This window comes from Haliotis rubra, unplaced genomic scaffold (assembly GCF_003918875.1).
Source record: "Haliotis rubra isolate DU_JTF1 unplaced genomic scaffold, ASM391887v1 Scf259, whole genome shotgun sequence".
Taxonomy (NCBI): domain Eukaryota; kingdom Metazoa; phylum Mollusca; class Gastropoda; order Lepetellida; family Haliotidae; genus Haliotis; species Haliotis rubra.
Window position 1 is genome coordinate 926,916 of NW_025766658.1, and position 24,860 is coordinate 951,775.

Genomic DNA, 24,860 nt, shown 5'->3' on the forward strand with positions numbered 1-24,860 from the left:
TTTACCTTCAAGTTTTCACTACATAGACTGGTACTTTTTGCGTACAGATCACACACGTGAGTTGTAAGCGAGTTTGGCGAACTGAGCGCTGGCGTCCTTTAACGCCTGCAGGTGATAGCAACATAGCGGTGATGCAAGACGGTTACGCTCTGTTCTGTTTGTGACAGATGTGTTACTGGTATGTGGAGACATTGGGCTTCAGTGGTAATTACAATGGAAATTCATGAACCTTTTATGTCTTTTAAGAATAGTCCGTGACAGTGCATGATCTATGAGTTTCACTTATTCTTGTTGCTCATAAAATAGTAAGAATATTTGGAAACGTATGGAAACTTAAACCTAACTTTAATAGTCTTCAGCAAGTATTTCATGGGGATTTAACGGCGTCAACGAAATCGGTAAGTGGGACTGGTTGAAAGAGTGCTATATTTTTGTCTAAATATGTTTTGTGCTAATGTAACCGTTCCGTCTTTTCAAATAATAAAATAAATTTCAACTTAACCTAGGGAGCAGTTATTTTATGCTGCGGAGTGTAGATAGGGGTTGGGGATTGTCGTGAAGAAATGTTATATTAACATGGAGCAAAACATGATAGTCCATACAACAAAGGATCTGACCATCGGTTTCAATATGCATATTCCAAAACGGCCACTTGGTTGGATTGGCGCCTGGGGTGGGGGTGGGGGTTGGGGTGGGCTGATCTAAGGCTTAAACTCTCCGGCTGTGTAAATAGCAACGCCACCTTGGAGCCATTAACTGCTGTGAGATGTTTTGCTGGTTAACGCAGCTAAGCGTGGCAGGAGACAGGACTACAGTTTGTAGGGCAGCCAATCAAATTTAGGACAATAACGGCGGTCTGTAGATACTCGAGTCTGGACCAGACTAACCTGTGATGAACATCATGAGCATCGATCTACGCAATTGGGATAAGATGACATGTGTCAACAAAGTCAGCGAGTCTGACACATAGGTGTGACCTTTGTATGACCTAATCGACTATTGATCCCCACCCTCCTTTGGGAGTCCCGTTTACCAGCCCCGGTGTGTGTGACCTACAGGTTCACCTTACTGATCTGTGATTATTATTCAATTATTTTATGAGTGGTATGAGTTTGCCAACTCGAGTGTTCACATAGCAAAATCTTTTTTCATCGTAGAATTAATATCACACTATGAGGTGGAATTTAGCTGTTATTTATTAGGTCAAAATATCACAGCGCATTTTGTTAAATCAAATCTCTAGCCAGTTTAAAATACGCTGTCAAACAAGGAACAACTCCGAAGTTCTGAGTATTTATTTTACATATCTGTCAACAATAAACGGTTGTAGCTGTTAACATTCATGTGGGCCCCCGTATATGATATGCGTGAATAGGGCGCTGTCTATGCACTATTGTGAGTACTACTAACAGCACAATCGCCTGCTCGCTGAGCCGTAACTGAAGAGACATGTGACAGCTATGATCGGATGAAATAGTGTAAGGTGTTATGTTTGTTAAAAGCACCTCCTTTCAGTCATTAAAACTGACTACCATTTTAAGTAATTAATGCTGTCATTTGTATCACTTATGCTTATGCATGTACAGATATGTTCAAGTAGGTGACAGTTGGTGCGGACCTGGGAGGGTTGATGTGTTTAGCTTCCTGTGTGAGGCTTCCTGTGGTCGCAAAGTTAGCCGGTTCAAGTTGACCAGAAATTGTTTTATTGTAATTTATAGGTCAGACTGTAATCATGTGTACATGGAATGGTTGTTGTTAATTTTCAGCGTGATGGCGCACAGCCTACAATGAATGTATGCTGACAAGTGGTCAGCTTCCGTTATGTAGGGAGAGAAGTGTCTGACCGGAATTAAAGACAGGAAATAGTAAGCAGTTGAGGACTGATGGTCACTGAATATCTCAAGTAGGGTGGCAAGTGGTTGTACAGTGATGAAATGATTTAGCATTTGTCATATATATTACTGGATAAGAAAACAAACCTACATGTGTTCTCCTGTAAAACTTTCACTTTTACTTAAAATTTTAAAACTTTACTCTAAAATTGCAAACATAAAAAAACCCATCTTATGTGACACTATATATGACACTTATTTGACATCATGTGACAAATAGGTTACTCACATGCCGTTAGCCGCTCTTATTCCACAGACAGTACAATGAAATACTGGTGTAAGCTTCTTGTGACTGTATTGTGTGGGGTATGAAGAGGTTAGGACCTCCTGGTGTTAAGAATTGTATTGTAGGTTAAATGTATTCAGTGACATAGGGAGGATTATTTATCAGTTGTAAAACAAAGATTTGTACAACGAACAGTTGTCTCATGTCAAACCTCCAGCAATGCATTAAGTGAGTGAGTGAGTTTAGTTTTGTCTTGCACTCAGCAATATCCCAGCTATATGGTCTGTAATTAATCGAATCTGGACCAGACATTCCAGTGATCAACAGCATGAGCATCGATCTACCCAATTGGGATATGATGATGGGATGTGTCAACCATGCCAGCGAGCCTCACCACCCGATCCCGTTAGTCACTTCTTACGACAAGCATGGGTTACTGAAGCACATGGCCCAGGCAGGATTTGTGTACTTAATCAGAGGGGACAATTAATTTGTGAATATTAGATATAAATCAATGTTCAGAGTATATATATGCATTGGTTGTCTATGTATAGTCTTTTGTCGATGTATAAATAGAGGTCATTGAGATCCCAACCATGATAAGAGCTTGTTTGCTAGAATTATTATGGCTAGGTACGTGTTGAAACATTACAAATTTTAAAGGTTCATGTTAATGTTTCAAGACATTGAGGAGATTAGACAAGATATCTTAGAAATGAACAGAGAACAGATTCTTGCCGTCAATGGTATTATCAATGATTATCAAAGGGAAGATTACCAGTGACTCGATATGAAAGGCGTCGTTTCCTGAGGAAAAATGATAGAAATAACTAGCTGTGTTACGAAGATTAGTACACCCCCTTTGGACGACAGATAGTATGTGGAAGAGTCTTTTTACATGCCTATCGTCGCATTTGTTTTGAAACCACAGTTTGTCAATGCTCTTAGAGATGAAGCCATTCAAAATGCCTGGTTGTTTGATAGAGCATTGGCTTAGTACATCTGGTACACCCGTCTTAGGTTTAGTTTGTCATTCCGGGAAAGAGCATGTATGACCATCCAAAAACATCCTGGCAGTGATGTTGAAAGCTATACCAAGCCATGAAAGGTCAATTCAAACCGTGGATATCTATATATAACAGGCCACAAGGGCTATCTAGCTTCATTTAGCCATGGACCAGTGACAGTGACACATCACCTCAAGTCGCTCCCGTTTTCATCATGAATAATCCACAATACGAACTCTTCGTACCCGATGCCGATAAATGGACACGGTTTTACATGCTCCAGGCTGAAGGGAAAGGAGATCCTTATCATTCTATAATGCGTGGAGCAGACAAATCTGCCATGATGTCTTTCGATCGATATTTGGAACTGAATGAGTGGAAGAAACAAAAGGAACCAAAACCCTGAGAACAGCCTAAGATTAATTTCGTTATTCCTACTCAACAAGTGGTCGAACACGCCAAGGCTCTTATTCAGATGCAGAAGAAAGGGGGGGTCTAAATCTGGAAGTTCCTCCCAGATTCCCATGAAGAAACGGAAGGCGACGTTTTAGATAAAAGCAGCCTGTAGACATGGTTCCCTGTCATTTAGACTTGGAGCACCATGCAGTCAGCAACGTGTCCCGTGTGCTATCAGACGTTTTCCAGGACAGACAATATGTTGAAACATAGAAGACGGAAACATCAACAACCCTCTCCTCCTCCTTTTCCTACTCCTCCACCACCACCACAAGTACCATCACCTGTGATGCAACCAGTGCAACCACATTCATCAGAAAGTACTACCCAGTCATTTGAAGAATTTAGGCTCCTACATCCATTTACCACGATCGTCACAGGGCCCACCTCCTGTGGGAAAACCTACTTAGTGAAGCAGCTTCTAGAAAGGATGAACATTAAACCTTATCCTGAACGTATTATATGGCTCTACAGACGATGGCAGCCACTGTATAACACCATTCAAGCCTATGTTTATCCTTACGTTGAATTTCATCAAGGCATTCCTTCTCACCTCGAAAAGGATGCGTTTCTGGACCCTAGTGTTGTGAACATGGTTATCCTCGCCGACTTAATGTCTACTGCCAGCAAAGATCCACGCATTACAGATCTTTTTACCGAAGGAAGTCATCATCGTAATCTCTCAGTGATAGCCTTGAACCAGAATTTGTATTACAGTAAGGATCCCACACAACGAAGAAACTGTCATTATCTGCTTCTGTTAAACAACCCTATCGATCAACAACCCATCATGACTTTGGCGAGGCAAATGTATCCAGGTATCACAGACCATTTCATCGAGCCATTTCAAAGGGCTACTCAGAAACCTTATGGATACTTGTCGGTTGATCTAAAACCTCAAACACCTCCCCATTTGTGACTTTGTCCCAATGCAGTTCAAAAGGCCTCAGTTTAAAAGGAGGCCTCCAAGCTAGGACAATTCAGTCCGAGTTAGACGTTCAAAGTAAGCAGACGTGTGAAGAAAACCTCCCAACAATGCCATCTTGTGATGACTGTGGACTCGTGTTTCAAGACGTGCATGATTTGCAAAAACACAGAAGAAAATGGTGTCCTGAAAAGTCTTCAGTGGGTCCACCTGGAATACCCCAAGTTAAAAGGAAGTGGGAGGAAGACGACAACTTCTCTCCTGTGAAGAGACCATGTCCTCTGTCAGATTGTGACTATTGTGGTCAAGTGTTTAGCAATAACCACAACTTACAAAGACATTTACACGATAAACAATGTCATGAAATGGAAAATAATGATGATGATGATGTTGTATCGTTAAGTGATGTCACACACGGCAACAGGAAAAATAACATAGCTGATCTCGAAGAGCAAGGTATAAGACAAATGTATTCACGTACGCGTGAGCTGAATAAAGACTTTTTTGGATGAGAAACGACAGCTGTAAATGAAAAGAGGTAACACGAAAACATGATACAAGCCAAACTGAAGAAATTCATCTGGAGCACGTTTAAAGAGACGTTTCCCCGATTTATTACTTATCTGTATCATATGCAATTGGGTCCAAAGACACAAGGAATACTGAAACGAGTACAAGACACGAATAATCTGTATCATGACGTGTTTTCCAAACTGTACCAATATACATCTTGGGTAGAAGACTTAATTTGGTGTGATTACAAAATGGCCGACCAAAAATGCCATACTTCAATAGTTATTATTATAATTAACTGGATGTGCCGACTTTGCGGGCAATTCGTACAATAACCGAACCATACAAGTTTGTTTCTACTTGCCAAAGTGTACATTTCAATTATTTAAACACTAACGTTACATTTACACACGAATGGATCGATAAACAATGTTGAATGATTAGTTTTGATAGAGTCTAAAAAACTCATCAAAACGCCGTGACTCATCTTACCGACGTGACACACGATAAATTCCATGACTGACCTGTATTTTATCTTTGTTTATCAAAGTGAGGAAACGCCTTAATATTCTCAAATAAGCTTTCTTACCCACATGGTACAATGTGTGAAACCCATTTCTGGTGTCCCCGCCATGATATTTCTTGACTATTGCAAACAGCGGCGTACAACCACACTCACTCAAATACGTGTTCGGGTTAGCGCAGCACAGATCACGAACCAGTCGAAATGTGTCGAATATCATCAGGGGATGCTCGGGAAAAAGTCAAAGGCAACAACCAGCCCGCCAAATTGTAAGACATCAGTGCCCCTTTAAGTGAGGTGGTGTGAAGTGTCTCTGTGAATGTAACTAATGGTGCATGTTATGGTGTTTGGTTAATGTATTTATGCCGGATATTTCACAGTATGGGTTGATTGTACTTTCACAGTATGGGTTGATTGTACCTGGTTTTAGGGAGTCAACTTGTGTGACAATTGTGATGAACCTATAAATTTGTTATTGTATGAAGGGATATCTATTTTGTATGGCTTTGTGACCTTTCACACAACGGTTAACGCAGTACGAGCCCATGTGTAATATTTCATGTCTGTTGCATTTCCAGGTCGGTGGCCCTCAGAATTTTCACTAATCCCCTGATGGGACCTCGTGTGAATATGTTTAGAAACCAGCTAGTCATGCGGTTTATGTTAAATCCGGTTTAAAGTGTGTTTGGGCGAGTGAGTGCAAAAGGGTCGTTGGTTATTGGTTGACTTGGCGAAAGTTTACATAGCTATATAAGTATTGAAAAATGTCTTTATCACCTAAAAAAAGGTCATTATCCAATCTTGAAACTTAGAACAACAAACATCATCTTACCAGTTGAAACCGGACGCTGGTCTGATATCCCAAGAGTGGAACGTTTGTGCAATTGTGAATTCCCCGGCGGTTGGTGACGAGTACCACTGCCTTTTCACGTGTGAAGCCCTGTATACATGCATAAAGATCTCTACGAATAGCCTAATATATATAAGCTGAAAAATGTTTATCCAGTACTAGAGTAAACACATGTGAACAACCTGTCTAAATTCATCAACATCATCTTAACATTAGAACTCATGTTACCTTAATTTTGTCATATTTCATTGGAAATCTCACTCATTATATGTATTTACATTATATCCTTGTCATATGTGAATATATATTGCATTTTTCTCATATAGCTGGTGGGTTCTGATGCTTTGACAGAGTCCGGCGTATAAAATCATGGTCGAGGCTGAAGAATATAGTCGTTTCTCCTAAAGTGGTTAGCTCCATACAATCTATTTACACAGCGGTGAAGGATCGCCTTAAATATGTTAATATGCTGTCAGAACTGTTTCCTTGTCCACACAGAGTCCGTCAGGGATACGTTCTTGGTCCTCTATTTTTTTCTATTATCAAAGTTGGCTTTTGAGATGGAAAACAGAAGTAGTACCAGGAGAAGAATTTGGGATACAATTGGTCCCAAGCTACCTACGCCGGTCTTTCCATCGGGAGACCGGGATACAATTGGTACCAAGCTGACAACGCTGGTCTTTCCATCGGTACACTGCGATACAATCGGTCCCAAACAACCTATACGAATCTTTCCATTGGGAGACCGGGATACAATTGGTCCCCAACAATCTACGCTGGTCTTTCCATTGGGAGACCAGGATCCAGTTGGTTCCCAGCAACCCGTGCTGGTATTTCCAATGGTTAGAATACCAGTACCTAAGTATTTATTCTCATCCAGAGTGTGATTGTCAATGACCGTATGCAGTAATGAAAAATGATTTAATTTGTCTAGTTAGTTTGTTTTAGATTTCCTTCTGTTTCAGTCATTCGAAACATTCCGCAGTGCACAGTAGGACGGAGTTAGCACTATGACAATATCTGAAATTCAGTGTCGCTGGGTTTTTTAAGATGATATTTTTCGGATGAACATAGCGTCAAAACAGCACCAGCCTTGGATTTGTGTGACATGGAACTAAATGCCAGACAGTCAACTGCTTATCGACTGTTATGACTGTGTCCAGACACAGACATAATTCCCTGGGCACCAACGCCGTCAGGGACGACATTCCGGCTGCTGTGTCACCGGCACTGTGGTTCAGAATAACTTTGGAAATACTTCGCGGTTTGAGAGATACTTGACATCTCGCCATCTTCCCTCCGATGTAATAACATTCAATTATTTCACAAATTTAAATTATTTCAACGATAAGTATTGTGGATTCTTGACGGTTATAAACCAACGCTGTTTCCATGGATACCTTAGATCACTGGGACTAAATTTAAACAACGTCGTGACGTAAGCCCATTATGACGTAACTCCAAAAGTGTACATTATCACAGGATAAAGCATCTTTAGCGAAGCAATTTAGAATCCTGCATCACTAAAGTAAATGATTAGAATATGATTAAACTGCAAGCAACTTATCACTTGGAAGACAAAGAAGTTACCCTATACCTTGATGGCAATAGAAATGGATATGGACAAAACATTTATGTGTTCAAGGGCACGTAATACTGGCTAAATATGTTTAAAAACATTATGGGTTTGTCTCCAAATGTGTTACTTGTGAATAACGTGCACTTAGATCAAAGCGCCCCCTCATCAGAAGACTGATATTCCATCCTATCCATTTCAAAGATAAGCATAGACATATCAGAAGACAGATAGATCATCACGTTTGTAGGGGCTTTAATTTACTGAATTGCCTTAGCAGTCGTATGTATTGTTGGAAGAGGTACAGCCCTGTTATGACTAACCACTTGAAATTATCAATGAATTGAGAACGAGGACAGAATAATGAAAGAAACGCTAGCCAAATGGGAATTTAAAATGAACTATACTCATGCCAATAATGGTTGTCACCCCCCTCCCCACCCCAACCCTCACACACCTCACACCCCCACCTCACACCCCCTCTCCAATTAAAAAAATTGAAGGGGGTGACAACCATTTTTGGCATGAGTATATTATTCCCCGAAGCAAATGGTGGCGGAGAAATGTTCCATAGAAACTTACACAACGAACTAGCTGTGAAGTGAATGTCACCAGAACAACTTGGGGTATTTATCTGAATCGGACTTCAGCAGCAAATTTAGTCTGTAGATTCAGTCTTCGTGAGTCTTTCAAATTTATTTTGTCAACATTTGAGATGATCCCCGACTCGAAATGCTTCACAGTACAATACATTATGACAAGGCCGGACACTTCGGTGTACCCAACCCGCCTGCTTTGCCGATCTCTACGCTACCATCGCATGCAATCGATTAAAACTCAATGTGAACATAATCATGGGTGATTGGCCTATCGATCACCAATCATGAAACCTACCAATTCTTTATTGTTATTTCTGCAAGTCGACCCGATTTTGATCCCCAACTAAACGACCTTGACACAAATGGATGACGATGTGTCCGCACGAAACGGGTGTGTGAGTTTAATTCTACACCACTTTTAGAAATACTCCAGCAATATCACGGCGGGGAACACCAGAAATGGGCTTCACATATTGTACCAATGTGGGGAATTGAACCCAGGTCTTCGGCGTGACGAGCGAACGCTTTAACCACTAGCCTACCCCGCATGCAAGCCAACCAACCCATGAGAAGATGTAAGGTTAACTGTGACCTGGGAAAGACTTAATTGCCCCACCGAAACACTGATGATCCCATTGATGACCGTGTGGTGTAAAATGGGACACTTGTATTGACCTGAGGACACGAGTCTGGTTGAGTTGAAGAGATACTGAGGTAGTATATTGCCTGTCATACTCAATGGTGTTGTTTGACTGACGTATCATGGACAAAACATATAATAAACTATATTGTTGTACCCCAGGTTCACCATTAACATGGACTAACGGGATCGGGTGGTCAGGCTCGCTGACTTGGTTGACACATGTCATCGGTTCCCAGTTGCGCAGATCGATGCTCATGCTGTTGATCACTGGATTGTCTGGTCCAGACTCGATTATTTACAGACCGCGGCCATATAGCTGGAGGATTGCTGAGTGCGGCGTAAAACTAAACTCACTCACTCACTATTAACATTAAGTGAATAATGTACTTGCGCATACTCAGGACATCAGGATATATTTTGATGCAATGTAAATTAACAATGTACGTTTTTTGTTTGTTAAGTGCCACCATTGTTATCTATCTCATTATTCATGCCTGGATTAACAATCCCTGGCTTCCATCTGTCTATCCACCTTACAAATTTAGTGCTAAATAACTCCTGGCTTCTCTTATCATCTTATCACTATTGTTGTTTCACAGGTACTGATATCCCGCCGTCATACATTTAATACTGGAAAATTGCTAAAAGCGGCGTAAAACCATACTCACTCATTCACTCACTACTTACATAGCTCTATCTGCCTCCTTGTTTTTTCATACACCCAAAGAAGGAGTAAGAATATGTTCCGAAACATCGTGTTCCTCGATTAAATAAAGAAGTTGACACTTATAACTCCTCGCTTTTACTCTACGTTATCTAAACAATCAACAGTTTATTACTGAAGATATGCATATTGTATTATTTACGTAAAATTAAATGGGTGTGTGTAACACTGTTCAGGATTGATTTCAACATATGTTTAGATTACACGCACGGGCACTGTCCAGCGTCATGGCTGAATAAAAACACAAATGGACATTACAAACCATATTGGTGATGCCTGGACAACGGACAGTAAGAGGTAAAGTATCTTGTTTACCGAGCAGAAGGCAGCTTAAACTGTTCTCTAACCATGATCAGGTAGTTTCCACACAGGTGGACATCTGTGTACATTGTTTGCTGAGAAACGTATAGTGTTTTCTCTGTGGGGTTCGGACACTTGACCTCGGTCAGTATAACTGACGAAGCGCGACCTTAAGAGACAGTGAAGGTCAAGCGTAGATACTTGCAGAGATGTGAATAGACTAGATGTGAATAGAAGTTGGTTTATTCTCGCATATGGAGAAGTTGTCCGAACCTGTAATAGTTAACGTTTTGACTTGTCATGTCATGTCTTTCGAAAATCTATAACTGAACAAGTGTTCTTCGCCCAAAATGAACTAGGTCCCTGGTTGTTTGATGACGAGGGGCGTTGTCGTAGCCTACTGGTTAAAGAGTTCGCTCGTCACGCCGAAAACCCTGGTTCGATTTCCCACATGGGTACAATGTGTGAAGCCCGTTGTTGGTGTCCCCCGCCGTGATAATGCTGCAATATTGCTAATATCGGTGTAAAACCAAAACCTCACTCACTGTTAGATGACGACGAACGGGCGTTTTGCCACTATTCGCTTTCTGACCCACACCCATCGCGGTTTCCAGAAAATGAACGCTCGACAACAGGAGGTCTAGATCAAGTATTTTGTGTCCCCTGCCAGTATCCTTGCTCCATAGCTGTTCTGAGTGCTTAGCCCACGGATGTATAGTAATTCTACCCCTTAAAAAGGCAAGTCTAGATAAGCTGACAGTCTAAGAACGCCAGTCTGTTAGAGTGACAATGCGTTCTTTTTATTTATATTTTTTAGAAATTGTCATTTAAACTATGAATTATTACCTTTGAGACTTGTGCAAGTCTGCCCTGTGATCTAACCCACATCCATCGAGGCTTCCACTAGAAAGACGTTACACAACTAGCTGTCTAGATCACCATGTACTCCTCTGATAAGTGTTAATTGTCAATTTTGGATCTAAACAACGATTAGTCGGTCTCACAGTCACTGAACCGCGTTATTTTCCCTTCCGCCCTGCCCTTTCTGCACTAGGAAGCCATTTATATGAAGCAAGTCTAGATGCCCTCAGATTCACATCCCACTGGGGCATCTTTTCAACTTAACAGCAATTATTTGTTTCTGTCAAAATCATATACATTCAGTGACTAAGCGTAACAACAACAACAACAACAACAACAACAACAACAACAAAAGACACTGTGAATGTAGTGTGCCGATGTAGCCTCGGCAGCTGACGCGAGATAGTGGGTCGAACAAGTAACCTGAGAAGTGGCAAATCCTCTGGCGAAGATGATAACCCCATACAGTTATTAGGCGAGCTGTTTACAGTACTGCCCTACATCAACAGTTTGCTAGTCTGTTTCACATTCCCGGAATCACATTAAATTCCCTACTGCCTAGCCCTTCCTGCAATGCTAAAGCCCTAAATGGAATAAGTATAGATTCTCTCTGAATCTCCCAAAGGCTCCTTTTCAATTTAACATTTATCCTTCATAAATTATATATATGATTTATTCATACGTATTTACGAAAAATGATGAAATGATGTATTGCCTATTTGCGCCAATTAACTACTGGCTTCCACTGTTCTTTATTTTATCACTGTTGTTATTTCACATGTACATATACAGCTATCTGTTCCTAGATTTGTTTCTTTCACCTGATGAAGGAGAAAGATTATTCTCCGAAACATTGTTCCCTTCAAAATACAGAAGATGACATCCATAAATTCTCGCCTTTATGTGTATCACTTCTAAAGACTTTATTTGTTAGTTTGATAAAGAAATATTTCCATTGTCTGTTGCAATCAAATACACACGAGAAACTACAACACCCTGCACAAATCATGTACAACATTGTAACAGATTCTATCAGAACTAACACGCATGGAATAACAGATACATTTACATTTAATGATGGTGTGAGACAAGGTTGTATTTATCGCCTGCGGTATTCTCTTGGTAAAATATTGGTAGAAGAGAGGGTATTGTTAGAACTTGGAGAATATGTACACATTGTCATGATATTGTCATCGAAGATGAATTTCATTTTAGGCTTAAATGTGCTATTTATTTTAATTTATTATTTGAGAGAGAAATGTTTTCCATACGTACAGTTTAAAACAAAACACACATTGATAAATCTTGCTTTTCTTAAAACACACGCTTATGTGTACATTCAATTCTGAAGACTTACTTAAGTGTTCAAAATGTGCCAAAGAATCTATACGTTCCACACTATCATGACGTATACCCGTCATCTGTATAGATTACTAATCACCACAACGATGTATGTGTGTATGTATTGCTTGTTATGTAGTGTAGGCATGGTGCCTATATACTGGATAAACTTCATCTTCTTCTCTATTGTGTATTCACGTATGTGTATGGAAATTGTATGTGTTGATTCAAAGGGCACATTTATCGGTGAACCTTCTCCAGTAGACGTGCACAAGTCTCTAAGGTATAAAATGATATTTTAAATGATAGTTTCTAAAAAATAATAAATAACAGACTTGGATCATTGTACTGTCCGCTTATCTAGACTTGCCTCTTTAAAGGATAGAATTACTATACATCCATGGGTTCAGCATTCAGTACAGCCTTGGAGCAAGGCTACTTCTCCAGATCCACTCATAGACAATCTATTTATGGAAGGTTTAAAGACATCGTCCTGTATAGATTTAGTGCTGTGCTATCAGGCAGAAGTACATTGTCAAGAACATTTTCTATGCAAGCTCAAAGAGCTCGACATGTCATTTTATCTATCATTCATTGAAGATTTTACAGTTGCATCATCACTGACATTATTCAGTGGGAACATTTAACTGATACTACACAATGTTAGGAGCATTAGGAATACGATAGATAAGAGGACAGTTCACTCGAGTTATCCGAAGCTCGACATTACCGCACAATGTTAGGAGTATTAGGAATACGATAGATAAGAGGACAGTTCACTCGAGTTATCCGAAGCTCGACATAACTACACAATGTTAGGAGCATTAGGAATACGATAGATAAGAGGACAGTTCACTCGAGTTATCCGAAGCTCGACATAACTACACAATGTTAGGAGTATTAGGAATACGATAGATAAGAGGACAGTTCACTCGAGTTATCCGAAGCTCGACATAACTAAAAAATGTTAGGAACATTATGAAAGCGATAGATAAGAGTACAGTTCACTCGAGTTATCCGAAGCTCGACATAACTACACAGTGTTAGGAGTATTAGGAATACGATAGATAAGAGTACAGTTCACTCGAGTTATCCGAAGCTCGACATAACTACACAATGTTAGGAACATTAGGAATACCCAGGGACCAAGCTTTTACTTCTAGACAACCGTAGTTCGACACAGCAGTACTTGGCTGTGTTCATATAATCTAGACATTATGATTTACACGAATAATTGGTGACTTAGAGACTTGTGCAAGTCTAGCCGATTGTGATCGCTTCCTGCTATTTCTGAAGGAATTCAGCTGTATTATGTATACCTGGAAGCATGGCATCATGACTTATAAGTGCAATCTTCCCAAGTTCTACTTGAATCGTGCCACTCCCCCTTCCCCTTCCCAAGTAAGCCTGCTGTTTTAAAGATATTTATAGACCCGGCTGGACAACATGGCATGTTACCCTACCGGACCAACTACAATTGATATATTATTTCTATATTGTAACTATAACTATTCTGGTACCAATCAGACAATGATACGTACTTGTCATATGCAAGCTGCACTTGTCAATATCTTGCCTTAAATCATGGATAGTCACTGAAGCTGATAAACATACAGTCGAGCACCGTTGTCTCGATATTCATGGGACCAAGAAAAAATAACTTCGAGACATCCGACAAGGGCATATCATCATCACTATTCTCAGTAGGTATTTCCAGAACCTCCATTGAAATAACATGAACCTCACGGTGACTTCGTCACGAACCAGTGTCGGCATGCTAAATTTAGCTATTTCCATTTGGTTAAACAATAATTCTAAATGGTTAAATCTCTAGGAAATTGATGAAACATATTCTCTACTAAATGCAAATGTAAATAATAACATAGATATCATAATACATGTGTAAGGTTCTTGCGCTTACCTGAATCACCAGCGTCAGAGTTGAGTTTGTTGGTAAACTCTACAGCAACCGCGGAACTGGGAAGCCTAAATCATAACCAATGGGGAGACAGGGTTTCTGAACCCATTCTGGGTTGCGCTAAACACATTGGTTGAACAGAAACTAGATTCAGTTTCTTTCGATGAAAGTCGAAAAGAGAAATGCTTTATTTAAGTCACATGAAATATGATGATGTGTATAATCACATGCTTGATGTTTATACAATTTAAGGAATGAATATATGCCTGTATAGTTTGTGTATGGACTTCAACAAGAACATTTCATCTATGTATTTACATGTTTATAGCTTTGTATGTCGTCAGCGCTTTTCAACAATGTCACTATAGTGTAAACGGTACACAACAGTGGCCCCAGTACAGATCCTTGAGGTACACCAGTACGCCAATGGCCACTTACTAAGCTTTATTGTTTGCTTAACTTGTATACAAATTTAATAACGTACCATAGATATTGTTTGTGCTCACTAACCATACGCAGTTTTCCCATCAAAGGCTTTAGTTATATCACAACACACAGCTTATATTTAAGTTTGATGTTCTACTCTAAACTGATGGTGCGAATATATCGTTTAAGATTTATTTACTGATGTGTCAAATCTGCGGCATGTGAGCTAAGAGGTTGATATAAAACTATGATAAAAGTCCGTTATTGAAAAACCCCATACAGAATGATTTCAGTTTCGAGGTTGCTCTGCATTTATATTCAAGATGAACGCCCACTCAATGTACTATTGGCCAAAAGACGTAAACAATTATTGCGTAAAGAGAAGGGACTTTAACCTCTGGGATATAGGTTTGTGTTTGTTTGTTCGTTGTTTAACACTCAATGTTCCATCTACATAACGCCAGTCTGTAAGTAATCATGTCCGGCCAGGACAATCCTGTGATTGACATCATGAGCTTCAGTCAGCGTAATTAACATACGATGAGATGCATCAGTAGAGTCACCAAGCATGTCCACCTAATCTCCTACAAAGATCACGCACGTTGTTAAAGATCAAGTCTAAACAGAAACTTAACGGGTGAAAGATGTTATTGTTAACATGTGAATGGTATCAAATGAAGGCATCCGGATGTAAGCACACGCATTTGGGTCTCGATATTTGGAAACATAGTAATCACGTTTCAGTGTTTACTTTCTCAGCTCGCGTCATGGAACAATAGCTTCAGAAGTCCTCCAAGGACGGTCATTTCATGGTGGGTGCACAATTCAGTCGGGTCAGTAAACGATTGACGAATCACTATGTACCCGCCATTTTAAATGCAAGTGACGAAACCATTTCCGTGAACAAAAGAAAACCTCGCACAAAATCCTCTTTCACATCACTTCAAGAGTACACAATTGCCATGAGTGTCCATTCTCACTCTCTCCTGAAGGGGTAAGCAGTTATGCTCGAGTGGTCGCGCATGTTAGGTGTGAAACCAGGGCAAAATGACCAGACCAGCTGTGGGATATCTCTACCACTGATTGATGGCCAGGAGTAAACATGGGTTCATGGTTTAACCATCATGTGAGTCAGAGGATTAAAAACACAATTTTCATGCCGTGAGACCATAATTAGTTATAACGGCAAAGAACACATAAACAAATTGATTCAACTGAAAAATACACTGATTATTGTGAACACATCATAATGTATGAAAAGAAGTACAGGTTTGTTTAACATTGCAATATGTCAAATACATCAGAAAAATGGTTATTCGGTACTGAAGGCCTCGTGACCGGGCATACAAATTATGGTAAAAGTGCAGGCACAAAATGGCCGCGGTAGTCAGTATTTAGTGCACATGGACTTAAAGCAGAATCCGAACGAAAACAAAACTTTTGATATATTGTAAAGGATATTGGGAATATGTTTCTGATGACTTTATCTTTCACCAAGCAAATTATTGCAATTCACTCGTATTCTCCTTTAAAGTACTCAAAGAAAAATAGACGAGAAATAAACTTGCGATACTGCAAGGCTCTGATACTATCAACACCTCCAAAAATGCCATTGGTCTCCACCGAGAGTGATCGACATGCCATCTGTCCAGGTAGGTTATATATTGACCACGTGAAGAGTCTACTTCCTGTTGATTTGTTTCCTTTGTTGTTTCTCATTGTTGGTTGTCGCTGTTTTCAAACAATGTTCCAGGTAAATGACGGCGGTCTGTAAATAATCGAGTCGGGATCAGACGATCCAGTGATTGACATCATGAGCATCGATCTACACAACATGGACACGATTAAATCTACTTACGATCGCCCGAACCCACTAGTAGAGTTTCACTACAAGAATGTGTTGCCAGGATCGTCACGGGTGCCTACTGGGTTGAGGACATTGGAACTACTCTCAAACTGTGCCCCTCCCCAAATAAAACAAAACAAAACAAACCCCAAAACAAAACAACTACCCCCACCTCCCCCAAAAAAACAAACAAAAGCAAACCAAACACAAACAAACAAAAACAAAACAAACAACAAAAAACGCAAAAAGACAAAATAAAATCCAAAGACAAAAAAATCAAAACAAATTAAGAACCCCAATAGAAAAAAAGAATTTTTTTTTTTAAAAACCCACAAATCATACCGTATTTTGGCGTCGTGAGATCTAGTGGGGGTAACTGCAGAAGAGTGTCATTCCAACTTGTTTAAGATTGTTGATTCTGGCTTCAAGAAATACTGAGAGCTGAATTTCGGCCCCTCCTATAAAACACTGCGATATCCAACTTGTTTAAGAATGTCGACTTCTAGCTTCAAGATAAAAACTGAGCTCTAGATGAATTTCGGTCCCTTCCACAAAACACTGCTATGCCCAACTTGTTTCAGAATGTCAACTTCTGGCTTCAAGAAAGGCTTAGACCTGAATTTCGATCCCGTACAAACCACTGCTATGTCCAACTTGTTTCAGAATGTCGATTTCTAGCTTCAAGAAAGACTGAGAGACGAATTTCGGTCCCTTCCACAAAACACTGCTTTGTCCAACATGTTTCAGAATGACGACCCTTAGCTTCAAGAAAGACTGAGAGACGAATTTCGGTCCCTTCCACAAAACACTGTTATATCCAACTTGTTTAAGATTGTCGACTTGAAGTTTCAAGAAAGGCTTAGACCTGAATTTCGATACCCCCACAAAACACTGCTGTGTCCAAGTTGCTAATGACCTTCACGGGTAACAGTGACAACCAAATTCCGGTAAAAAGATATATGAATATTGATTCACAACTTACAGGAGTAGTGAATCACTAAATACATCCCAGTACAAATGACACAGAGTTAATTGTACTTTTACACACATTGTATCTATATGTAGCATTTTCATATTTTTCTTAATATCTTCAAGTATCTTTTTATTTCAACTGACTTTTTGGGGCAAAGAAAAGATATTATAAACCATAACCCCCATATGAAAATCAAATAACAATAGACTGTCAAGTTGTGGACACGACAATTACACAAGGTAGACTCAATTGTACAAGATCATGCATTTTTACTACATAATTAAAATCTGGGGGTTCCTCACGCCAGAAGGTTTTATAACTCGCTACAATGGGGGTTGGAAGTACAAACACAACGTGCTTCTTGTTACACAGTTCGCTGACAAACCCTTTCATGTTTATGTCTTGAGGCAAATGTGTAGTTTACATAAGGTAAGAAGGAAATGTTTTTCGCTGCAATGAGACGTCTTCCGCTGATGAATGCTCTCCTGTGTCTCTAAACCACGACATTGGATATTTCTTCACACGTCCCAAGCATACCAGGCGTTTTTACCGAATGAAAACACGAATCATAACAAAAGGAACGGAGGCACTAATGAGTAATCTAGACAGTGACAGATGTGATCCTTATAACAGATATATTTGTGGCGATGTGCCTCGGCAGTGTTTTGTTCTTCAATGATACAGTCAGCTCACATTTCCGGGTCAAAAACGACAGTAACCTATTTCTATCCAAGTGAGGTCAACGTCGGTTTGTACATGCTCTCGGGTCAAATCGGTGGCCTCGTTAACATGTGTTTTACACGTGTTTTCACTTCTCGCTAAGACTCGCGAGATCCGACGGTTATTCATTACAGATGATATTCAGCGCCTGGAAAAGTGTCAGATATATTGTTGTGCACTGTACACCGTAGACTTAGTCAGTTGGTATGAAGGAGACATCCGGAGCTACCACTACATTGGTTCATCTTGCTTACACTTTAATTAACCCATCTTTCACTGCCCATTTGGGTTTATTTCGTGCATTTGGGTATGGGTCACTGAGTAAGTGAGTGAATAAGGTTTTACGCCGCTTTTAGCAACATTCCAGCTTCACACATTTTACCCACGTGGGGAATCGAACCCGGGGACTTCGGCGCGACGTGCAAATGCTTTAACCACTAAGCTACCCCAAGGATACAAATCAGTGATGATTCAAGGTATCTGCAAAGAGGGTCGGCTTGTCCCTTCTTGTAGTAACCCCCATTCACACAATATTCCTGAAAGTGTAAGTATGTTTTGTCTGACGCTGCACAACAGTCCTCCTGCCATGCGACGGCGGCTTTAAACAAACCAGACAATCAAGTGATGAACCGGGATATCCAGTTAGATAATTGGAATTGAGACTGCTTTGTAGAAGTACAGGGAGTAATAAACTTATAAGTCTGAAACTACTCACTATAACGTGCACTTTCCAACATAATGCGTAATTAGTCGTCAGCAAAATACGCATTATGTCGGAAAGCGTATGTTAAATCTCAAAATCATCATCATCATCATCATCATCATCATCATCATCATCATCATCACCACCATAATTACTCGGAGAGCTGCCCACGGGGTGATATTCACCATCAGTCGTGTCTCTTCGTCTATTTACGTACTATTACATACATTTGAACCAAAATCTTTTAGCAATATTTGATGCTATTTCTTTACAATTTGAGACCTATATATTTAGGAGTATTGATATGTATGGACATATTTTTGCAATATATTATGCTTTATCTGTTTAATTTGTGACAACAACCGATTGTTGGAAAATATTACCGGGTACTTTTTCCATTCAGCAGGTAGATATATTAAGCATACACAGTTTGTATGAATTCAGTTTATTGTCGGCCCTATTGATCAACAAGACATGGCGGTGACAGCAGTACATTATTGAAGAATTCAACACTTCTCGGTATCAACGTTCGATCAGTGCACATGACAATATCCATTTGTTTAAATCGATGCTCTAGTTGTGACAATACTTTTCTGTCCCACATTCAGCCGACACGTGATATAAGAGGAATATTTTTGAGCCACTCACTCACCCACCCAACACACACACACACACACACACACACACACACACACACACACACACACACACACACACACACACACACACACACACACACACTCACTCACTCACTCACACACCCACCCACCCACCCACCCACACACTCACTCACTCACTCACTCACCCACACACACACTCATTCACTCACTCACTTCATTCCGTGTACAATTGTTGAACGGATCTAAATTAGAAACCTATTTAGTCAGTAAAATATCTAAACACTGGGGACTATGTTAATAGTCAGGCATGCATTCGTCAACTGTTTGGCGGGGCGGTGGGGTAGCCTAGTGGTTGAAGCGTCCGCTCCTCACGCCGAAGACCCGGGTTCGATTCTCCACATGGGCACAATGTGTTAAGCCCATTTCTGGTGTCCCCCGCCGTGATATTGCTGGAATATTGCTAACAGCGGCGTAAAACTAAACTCAGTCAGTCAGTCAGTGTTTGGCCGTCGGCCTGGTGCGGGGTGCCGGAGGTCGAGTGAAATAGCGACGACTGGTGCCGGAGACCAAACAATCTCTTGGAGTTCTGTTACTGCTGCTTCATGCTGTGGTCTTAGGTCAAGCGTAACATGACCCGGGCGACTACTGCACTACAGGCACAAGACTAACGCTTATATAATTCTGATAGAAACAAACAATTCCTTTTAAATTGAAAAGGAACCCAATGAGATGGGAGATTCAGAAACTGAGGAAATCTACACTTACTTCATTTAGGGCCAAAGCATTGTAGAAAGGGCTAGGAAAATGGAAAATAATGCGGAAATCTACACTTAATTCATTTAGGGCTAAAGCATTGTAGAAAGGGCTAGGAAAATGGAAAATAATGCGGAAATCTACACTTACTTCATTTAGGGCCAAAGCATTGTAGAAAGGGCTAGGAAAATGGAAAATAATGCGGAAATCTACACTTAATTCATTTAGGGCTAAAGCATTGTAGAAAGGGCTAGGAAAATGGAAAATAATGCGGAAATCTACATTTACTTCATTTAGGGCCAAAGCATTGTAGAAAGGGCTAGGAAAACGGAAAATAATGCGGTTCAGGGACTGTGGGACAGACTACAGAGACACGGAGAGCTGCAGGTGATTTACAGCTGGCCAACAGACACAACCTTTACAGGAAACAGGTCAGGAGTATCAGCTGTGAGATATACATATGATTGTGGCCAGCGAAAGCTGGACAGTCCGAGAGGTCAGAGCTACACCTTGGAACCGCAGTCAGACTTGTCAGACGTATCTCCCTGAGCATCAACCCCTGAGGCTATCTATTCTGTGTTATGGACACTACCTACCTACACGTGTTTGTGGCGGTATCATATTAGGTATATTGTAAAGTTTGGCGAAAGTGAAATTAGGATTAATGTGTGTGTGTGTGGGTGGCTGTGTGTGAGTCTCTGTGTTTGTGTCTGTGTGACTATGAGTGTGAGTGAGTGAGTCTGTGTGCTTATGTGAGTGAGTGAGTGTGTGCGTTGTTTTGTTTGTTTATTTGTGTGTGTTGCTGACTGGACCAGTTTGTCGATTTTGTGAGTGAGTCTGTGTGCTTGTGTGAGTGAGTGAGTTAGTGTGTGTGTTTTGGTGTGTCTGTGGTGTGTTTTTGTGTGTGTGTGTGTGTGTGCGTGCGTGTGTGCGTGTGTGTGCGCCACATAATGTCTTGGGTGTGGCAAACACATTCCATCGCCCTGGAGAGTTCTTAAATAACATTCAAGATGGGTGTTTTTTTCACTTATAAAGAGTGTTACTTGAGCCGCTGATGTTTTAACCAATGCAGTTCCGTCAGTACCGGTTTTTATCATCAACTATGACGTCTGCATCTTTTGATATATCCACAAGAGTCGGGGACAGATAAACGTATGACTAATTAACTCGAAAAGGTGTATGATAACGGACCACTGTATGCAAGTTGGACAAACACTTTTAGTCTCTAGGAATTAGCGAGAGTGGGTCTAGACTTGCTTTATTGAGTACTTCAGCATTGCAGAAAGGGACTGTGAGACAGACGACCGTCTCCAGTAAAAGAGTACCCTCTCCTTCCCACATAGCTTGTCTCACAGTCCCTGAACCACATTATTTTCCCTTCTGTGTTACCCTCTCTGCAATGCTAAAGCTCTAAATGTTGCTAGTCTAGATTTCCCCGTGTTCACAATCTCCCAACTCACTGAGGCTCCTCAATTTAAAGGGGCGGTGGGGCAGCCTAGTGGTTAAAGCGTTGGCCCGTCACGCCGAAGACCCGGGTTCGAATCCCCACATGGGTACATTATGTGAATCCCATTTCTGGTGTCCCCCGCCGTGATGTTGCTGGAATATTGCTAAAAGCGGCCTAAAACCATACTCAGTCAGTCAGTCATTCATTCAGTCAGTCAGTCAGTCAGTCCTCAATTTAAAAGGAATTATTTCTTTCTATTCAAAGCATATGCATAGGGACGAAGTGTTAGTCACTCTATACAATGGGCCGCTATCTGACAACGTTTGGAAAATAGTTCACAGGTAGTTTATATAATATCGATAACGTGTAAGTTTAACATCTTCATAGTGTTGACCCATAGTTTTTCAAAAGGAAGGTGACAAGTAATTCTTCTATTTTTCATCGCAGTCTGTGGAACGTTTTCCCTGTTCGGATTTACCAAGTCATTACTTGGAAACCGTTCTTGTGATGGCAGGTTGTTCAAATAGTAGGAAACGAATTTAGATTATGATTAAGATTCTATTATATACTTTAAATCTGTTTAAGTCTTATTGGTTAGTCATCAGTCAACCCAAGTAAATAATACGAATGTGTACACGTTTATACGGCTACAACGTGGCTGCCAATTGAACCCACTTAATACAACCTTTTTAGACCTGGACCAGACTGGCAAATAATTTATGACAAGATGTATATCATTATGTAGATCATTTTGTTTCTGTCAGTTCCATGCATTCATGAGGGGTGGTGACATAGCCCAGTTGTCAAAGCGTTCGATCTTTACGCCGAAGACCCGGGTTCGATTCCCACATGGGTACAATGTGTGAAGCCCATTTCTGGTGTACCCCGCCGTGATATATTACTGAAATATTGCCAAAAGCGGTGTAAAACTAAACTCACTCACTCTCTCATGAATTCATGGACTTGTATATCCCCGCTTGCCAAGTCCTACCGGTTGTCGTTACATGTGGTTAGTGAACTGGCTGGTTTAGCGGAATGGGAAAAACAATAATCGAAGTTGTTCTGATACATTTTGATCAAGTTAATCTACGTAATGGCAGTGTTTTTAAATAGGAAACTGTGGGAAAAGGATATTTACCAAGAAAAAGGTTTCGTGTTAAAGTTAATTGTTCTAATTATGTACATATTTCCGGCTTCGAATCCCATTTAACAATTTGAAAACTTGCAGTTATTCCGACTGCAGCACACACATGTGTTCCTTCTACCCGCAATTTGAAGTCGAATAAAAATCCCAATACATCATGAACACAAAAACACCCGATGGTTTTGAATTTTGCAGGAAACGTTCCGTTTTGTGATATAATTCACTGTATATTAAGGTAAGGCAGTTTCTGTTAAAATGATCTCTGAACTTGGTAAATCACGCTATCTATGGTAAACTATTTTTGTATTGAACGAATACTGTTATACATACATTTGATATAAATTTATATCATTTTAATATTAAGCAGAATTTTATTCGCTAACGGCTTCCATATAGCTGTTTTATAAGTATTAAAGATCTCACAGAACATTTATCGGAGTAGGATAATATCTGTAGACGTTGGTTGTTTCTAACGCGTAACAAAATCTCGAATAACACGTTTTTCAAACCGTTGACGTATTGGCATCATGTACAGGACATTTCACAGATCTGCGGAATGTTTTAATTGGAGCGTCATCCAGTTCCGTGGAGGTGAAATTCTCGTATAACGTTCAAGTGTATAAAAATGTGTGTTAAATATAACTCGTTAATTCGTTAAATGAACGTGAATTATATTGGACGAAGCAGACTGCAGATCTATTTATGAAATATTCAAAGTATAGTCTCCAAAGATGTCTTGAACTCCATGTCTCCTACAACCCAGCGCGAGATTGGTGTGCTGTCAGCCATATCGTCTAGAAGATATACGTCCGCTTCAGTGACCTAAATCGTTGTATAACATTGGGTAAATGTTGTATAACACTGACCGGAGATGTTACGCAACAAGGACATACAACGTACAACAGTGACCGATAATGACGCATAACAAGGTCCTGAAACAGTTACATCAGAGACGTGAAACTTTGTTTAATATTGACTTGACATGTTATATAGCAGTAACACGTAATGGTACGTAACAGTAAACTGAAATATGAAATATGAATGTTGCAGAGCAGTAAATTAAAATGTTATGTAATAGTGACGTGCATGTGACAATATGGTGACTAGAAATGACATACAACAATGAAATGAAATACTGAATACCCGCGTATAAACAATCTACCTCCAGAGCATGCTTTCAGGAAAAAATGTATAAAACACAACCTTACTTGCTAGAAACGAATCGGCGAAGTCTACCTTTACAAACACCTCACCAGAAGAAAAAGAAGAAACGAATAAAGAGCCATGTTGTATTTACCTTCAAAGTTTCACAACGTAGACTGGCTCCTTTTACATACAGATCACGCGTGTGTTGAAAAAGAGTGCGGGCAAACCGAGTACAGGCGTCGTTTAGCGCTTGCAGTTCATAGCAACACTGATTCATCACCACAAAAACTAAATACCGGTTTAGGAAACTCGGGTTTGCGTGACAGTTTAATGTGAATGAGTTTATTGATAGTATGGGGGCCACTGGCCCATTAAACATAGACAAGGTACAGTATATTGCACAAGTAAGCGCCTGGAGGATACATATTATAAACTGAGGGGCAAAAGAAACGTCCCCAAAGTAAAATTGTAAAAAACATTTCTTCTGTTTTCGTTATGACGGAAATTTATTTAGGAACACATCTCCCGAACGCATCCCCACGTCTCACAGAAAGGAAATCCACGTGGAGTTTTTTGTAAGCATGAAAATTTTTATTCACGTTTTTTGCATGCTTCTGTGGAAACATACCCGTATGAAAGTACAGTATAAAAATTATGCTCGACTGTTCGAATTCATCACTTCAATACGTTGGACACAAAGAACATGCCTCGACTCACGGCAGAACAGA

General features: G+C 40.2%; 1 protein-coding gene across 5 annotated transcripts in view; it reads right to left on the bottom strand.

Annotated features, from left to right (window-relative positions):
• LOC124279954 (sodium-dependent multivitamin transporter-like) overlaps positions 1-24,393 on the bottom strand; it is a 64,438-nt gene extending 40,045 nt beyond the window's left edge. For 3 of the 5 annotated variants that reach the window (XM_046715837.1, XM_046715841.1, XM_046715842.1), the window contains exon 1: positions 6,375-6,488. The gene's annotated coding sequence lies outside the window, so the exon portion shown is untranslated. Of the gene's footprint in view, positions 1-6,374; positions 6,489-14,357; positions 14,460-24,283 lie in introns of those variants that run through there. The other 2 variants (XM_046715839.1, XM_046715838.1) reach the window with 2 other exon arrangements.
• Positions 24,394-24,860: the final 467 nt, after the last annotated feature.